The sequence below is a fragment of the Chinchilla lanigera genome, unplaced genomic scaffold (assembly GCF_000276665.1).
Source record: "Chinchilla lanigera isolate Chin_1 unplaced genomic scaffold, ChiLan1.0 scaffold00036, whole genome shotgun sequence".
In the NCBI taxonomy this organism is placed as follows: Eukaryota; Metazoa; Chordata; class Mammalia; order Rodentia; family Chinchillidae; genus Chinchilla; species Chinchilla lanigera.
In genome coordinates, this window is record NW_004955437.1 from 6,313,504 (window position 1) to 6,319,385 (window position 5,882).

Sequence of the window (5,882 nt, forward strand, 5' to 3'; positions counted from 1 at the left end):
AAAAAAAAAAAAAAAACCCAACAACAAAACCAAGCTACCTTTCTTCTCACCCTCGGCCTATCTAACTTAAAAAACCCCGTCCAAACACATCCTGTTCAGGGCGACCCCACCCTGGGCCCGGTAGTTAAGGAGACCGAACCCCGTAAAAACAAGATTAAAAACTCCAAAACCAGCTCTAAGACCAGAGTAATTCCACTTCCGCCCGTTCACACGGAGGAAAAAAAGCGGGCGACTGGGGGTGCAAAAAAATCAAATCAAAGCAAGCACAGGAAGAGAAGAACGCCCTGAAGGATGCACTGAAACGCCCAGTCTTCATCACTGACTTAAAAAGGAGATTTTTTTGTAAGAGGCTCCGAGAAAATAAGCACACACACCAAAAAAAAAAAAAAAAAAAAAAGGCGCCATAAAATTCAAAGGCCGCAGTCCGGATTACACTCCCGCTACGGGTCCCCTGTCCCTCCCCAAACTCCGGCGACTCCTCTCGCGGGGTGCCCCCACATTTAGGGTGACCAGCACCCCCACCTCCACCTCCAGCAGGGAAGCCCGTCCCCGGCCCGGGAGCCCCCGCCGCCGCCCTGTGCCGAACGTCACAAAATGGCGGCCGCGCCTCTTTGTCTCGTTCTGGCGCCGCCGGGGAGCCCGGCCCAGCCTCGGCTGCCCTCCAGTCCCACCTCCCTCTTACCGTCTCCGGGATCTTACCGAGATCCGGGGTTGGAAATGCGCAGGTTCAAAACCGCACGCTCCCAACAGGGCTTCCCGCTGCCCTCCGACACAGGTCCAGGACACGCGACCAGTAACCCGGCGTCCACGAAATGGCGGACACCGCCTTCCCCTTGCCGCTATTTGTACGCTGTGCTGGTATCACGTGATGGCAGGGCGCGTCCAATGGGAGGCGGCAGAGGCCGTGACGTAACGGATACGAACGCCGCGAGAATCGCGGCCGCGGAGAGCGCGCTCCGGACGTTCCGTCAGGTGGGCGGGGCCAGGGCGTGCCGCGCGCCTGGCGCCGCTTGGACGGCGCCCTCTACGGTGTCCCGCGAGCGTCCTTGGCGCGCAGTTACGTAGCCGCCTCTCCTGCCCTCCGCCTGGGCTGCGGTTGAAGACCAGCGCGGTGGCCGTTAATTACAGAAGCTGAGCAGCGCGCTTAGAAGACGGGCAGAGTCCCTGGCTGTCCGGGCGCGGCGGGCGGTGGCCGCGCGGGGGCCGGGTGTTCCCGCCTCCCCGACTCCTGGCACAGGCGACGGCCACGGCCTCCTTAGCCGGAAGCAGGAACGGGAGGTTGCTGGAAAATACGGAGCTTCGATTCCAAGAGGGGACGCCGGGCCTGGCCGCTGAGCCCCGTGGGGCTCCGCTGGGACCACGCGGCCTGGGGGACGCGGAATACCGGGGACACCCGCTGGGATGTGTGCGGAAGTCGGCGCCTGCCCCTCGCCTGCACAGGCCCGCCAGGAAGTCTGGCCCCTGCCCGCACAGTTACTCCCGGCCAGCCCCCAGCCTAGTCTGATTTAGTGCAGAACGCAGTTGTAGCTGCTCTCGTGAAAAGCGTTAACCAGCCGGGCATGGTGCTGTCATCCCAGCGCTCAGGAGGCTGAGGCAGGAGGATCCTCATGAGTTCCAGGCCAGCCTGAACTGCGTAGCAAGACCCTGTCTCAAAAACAATGCCAAGTATCTGTAGTTGTTCACTCTCCCTTCGCCGAAAGATACGCTAATCATTTTCATATGTATTATCTTGCGCGGATATTTTCTTTTGAAGCCTTACCTCTTATTATGGCTCTTACGAGATATGTAGGCTCCTGGGCAGCGCTAGGAGGCTGAGGCAGGGGTCTGAGCAGTCTGGATGTGATAGTGTGGGCCTGTAATCGCAGCACTTAAGGAGGCTGAGACAGGAGGAGCAGGGCGTGGTGGCACACGCCTGTAATCCCAGCACTCCGGAAGCTGAGGCAGGAGGATTGTTGAGAGTTCGAGACCAGCATGGTCTCCAAAGTGAGCTCAAGGCCAGCCTGAACTGCATAGTGAGACCTTGTCTCAAAAAGACAAAAAAAGGGGGCTGGGGATATAGCTCTGGCGCAAGGGCCAGCCTGGCAAGCACAAGGTCATGAGTTCAATTGGTGGTACTGTTCGATTCTTGGTACCGTTCGATTCCTGGTACCACAAAAGCAAACAAACAAAAACCACACACACAAAAAAAGGAGGCTGAGACAGGGGGACCTATGTGAGTCCAAAGCCAGCCTGGGCTACATAGACCCTATCCCAAAAAACCAAACAAACAAAACATTTGCATTGAGTGATTCGGTTTTTTGGTGGTTGTTTTTTTTTTTTTGAGACAGGATCTTGCTATGTTATTTATGCTGGCCTTGAGCTCACTTTGTAGCCCAGCCTGGCCTTGAACTCACAGGGATACTTGTGCCTCAGCCTCCCAAGTGCTGGGATGACACGCGTGTGCCAGCACACCCGGCTCCATGCCCATCTTGACACCCAGCCAGCCTGGCACACACAAGACAGCCATCAGATGTTCATCAGAAACAAGTAGGTGAGGGGCTGGGGATGTAGTTCAGTGCTGGAGCACATATTTAGCATTTGCAACACCCTAGGTTGCCCAATAAGAAAACGATGATGCTTACATAGAAGCTAAATAACAGTTTATTAAAGCTTAATGTACCTGTTATCCCAGCTATTCAAGAGGCTGAAGCAAGAGGATCACTTGTACTCAACAGTTCGACTCCAGTACGGGCAAGGTAGTGAGACTATGGCCATCAAAACAAAACAAACCAAAAACTAGTAAATGATCACAGGTGTGGTGGTGCATGGGTATAATCCCAGCATTTGGGAGGCTGAGGCAGGAGGATCACCATGAGTTCAAGACTGGCCTGAAGTACGTAGCAATACATAGCAAGACCTTCTCTCAAAAAACAACAAAACAGAACAGTAGAGCTGGGTGTGGTGGCGCACGCCTGTAATCCCAGCACTCCGGAAGCTGAGGCAGGAGGATCATTGCAAGTTCGAGACCAGCCTGGATTACAAAGTGAGCTCAAGGTCAGCCTGAATTGCATAGCGAGACCCTGTCTCAAAAAGACCAGAAGAAAAAAGAAAAAAAAAACAAATAGTAATGTTTAGATGGAAGACAGTTAAGGATTAGTTTTAATTTAAATTAGGCGTTTGTTTCTCTGGTCTCACTTTTCTCTGTTTTTCTTCATTCTTTCCAGGGTCTTTGCACTCATTTAAACTTTTTTTTTTTAAATTTTGAGCCAACTGCTGGTGGAGCAGGCCTGTAATCCCAGCACTCAGGCCACTAGGGTAGGAGGATCACTGCAAATCCAAGGCCCGCCTGAATTTATACAGCAAGATTCTGTCTCAAAAAGCAAAAAGAGCCTAAACCGGGCGTGGTGGCACACGCCTGTAATCCCAGCACTCAGAGGCTGAGGCAGGAGGATTGCTGCAATCCCAGCTCTGGAGAGACCGAGGCAGGAGGATCGTTGTGAGTTCGAGACCAGCCTGGGCTACAAAGTGAGTCTAAGGCCCACCTGAACTGCATAGCGAGACCCTGTCTCAAAAAAAAAAAAAAAAGCAAAAGCCTAAACCATGACTTAAGTTTTACACTTTTATTTGAAATGAGTGCCTCGTTAATGTCCAGTCACTGCTGGGCAGTGATCTGGTCTCTCCCAGTCTGGCTTCTCACAACTACGGAAGTTGTCGGTTTGTGAGCATTCTTGGGCGATTGCACTTTCCTGCCCCGCCCAAACACATCCCCCCTCACCTCCACCATTCACTAATTTTGACCCTGTGTGTATTTTTTTTTCTGGAATTTACCTGAATTATAAAATGTAACAGTCACACTCAAAGCAAATGGAAACTAGGACCCAAAGAAGTTAATTTGCCAGAGGTCACAGAGCGTATAAAGGACAAGGATGAGATTCAGACTCAGCCCGGTCCTGGAGCCTAGTGATCACGGGGTGGAAAGCAGAACTGCCTTGCCTGGAGTCCCCAGATGTCTGCTTTGTTTTTCCGGCTCCGCCCCAGGAGTGAGTTATTGGTCTGGTGCCCTCCCTCCTGGCTGGGCCAGAGGCTGCTTGGTGCTCAAGATGTCCCCCCTCCTGACTTGAGCCAGAGCCTGAGCCTGCTTGGCTGGTATTGCCTTATTTGGTTCTCAGACTGACTCAGAGACTGGGAAGAGTTGTTCGCACAGCTGGGGATGAGAGCTTCCTTTCCTAGAGCCTTGCGGGGGCTCTGGAAATCCCAAGTACAGGGACCAGGGCTTGCCATGGGGCAACCTCAAGAAGCAATTTAAGGGCCAGGGATATAGCTCAGCAGCACAAACGCCTGCCTGGCAAGCTCAACGTTCCGGGTTTGATTCCTGGTACCAAAAAAAGAAAAAAGCAATTTAAGAAGCCAGTGGTATCTGGCATCCCAGTACTCAGGAAGCTGAGGCAGGAGGATTGCTGCGAATTTGAGGCCAGCCTGGGCTACATAGTGAGACCCTGTTTCAAATCCCTCCTTGCCCAAAAAAGAAAGATGCACCTGCGCCTAATTATGCATTTTGATGGGATTCCTCCTTATTTGGCTCTGGTACAGTGGGCTTCCCTGGCTGACTTTTTCTGAGGCAGGGTCTCGCTATACAGTTCAGGCTGGCCTTGAGCTCACTTTGTAGTGCAGTCTGGTCTTGACTTGCAATGATCCTCCTGCCTCAGCCTCCCGAGTGCTAGGATTACAGGCATGCACCATCATGCCGGCTCCCTGGCTTTTTTTTTTGGTACCAGGACTCGAACTCATGACCTCAGGCTCAGGTAAGTGCTTATGCTGTTGAGCTACATCCCTGACCCTAGAATCTTGAATTTTTTATGGGTTTTTTTTTTTTTGGTGCCAGGAATCGAACTCAGGACCTTGCGCTCGCCAGGCAGGCGCTTATGCCACTGAACTATATCCCCAGCCCCCTGGCTGACTTTCTGACTTGCATGCTGATGTCCAGTTTATAGCTAAGGAACTCAAGCCAGACGGTGAGAGCTGTCCTTGTTCAGCAAGTGCTTCTCTTTCTTTTTTTTTGTCTTTTTGAGACAGGGTCTTGCTCTGCAGTTCAGGCTGGCCTTGAGCTCACTCTGTAGCCCAGGATGGTCTTGAACTTGAAATGATCCTCCTGCCTCAGCCTCCCAAGTAGCATGTGCTTCTATGTACCTGTAGAGAGCTGGGTGTGGTGGTGCATGCCTGTAATCCCAGCACTTGGTAGGCTGAGGCAGGAGGATCGTTGGGAGTTCGAGACCAGCCTGGACTTCAAAGTGAGCTCAAGGCCAGCCTGAGCTTCGTAGCGAGACCCTGTCTCAAAAAGACAAACAAAACAAAACAAAAGAAACCCCCACCCCCCAAAAAACAAGCCCCATTTCAGCAAGGAGCCCTTAGGGTTCCCTCCTGGGTCTCCCGCCAGACTCATTGACCCTCAGAAGGCCAAGAAATGTCACAGCCCAGAGCCCCAAAACACAAGGCCTGAGGCTGGGCAGAGTCCTGGCATCTCTGCTGTCGGTGCCGCTGCATTTAGATCCGCACATGGCTGCCAGATACCCTGGTTAGAGTCCAACCCAATTTGGGTGCACACTCAGGGTGGTTATTCAAAATACCTCACCCACCTCAGCCCCTAAGCAAGCAGTGCAGGAGGAGGAGGGCAGGAGAGAAGAGGCAGTGCTGGGGGCGGGGGAGAGAAAGGGTTAAACCGGACGGACACCCACCTATCATCCCAGCACTCGGGAGGCTGAGGCAGGAGGGTCCTCAAGAGTTCAAGGCCAGTCCGGTCTACATAGGGAGACCCTGTCTGAAAAAACAAACAATAGGGGCTGGGAATTTAGCTGAGCAGCACAGTGCCTGCCTGGCAAGTGCAAGGTAGTGAGTTCGATTCCCGG

General features: G+C 53.1%; 1 protein-coding gene across 1 annotated transcript in view; it reads right to left on the minus strand.

Annotated features, from left to right (window-relative positions):
* The window catches only part of Srsf3 (serine/arginine-rich splicing factor 3), an 8,182-nt gene extending 7,353 nt beyond the window's left edge, over positions 1–829 (minus strand). The window contains exon 1 of the mRNA XM_005389649.2: positions 700–829. The gene's annotated coding sequence lies outside the window, so the exon portion shown is untranslated. The remainder of the gene's footprint in view (positions 1–699) is intronic.
* Between the last annotated feature and the right edge of the window lie 5,053 nt (positions 830–5,882).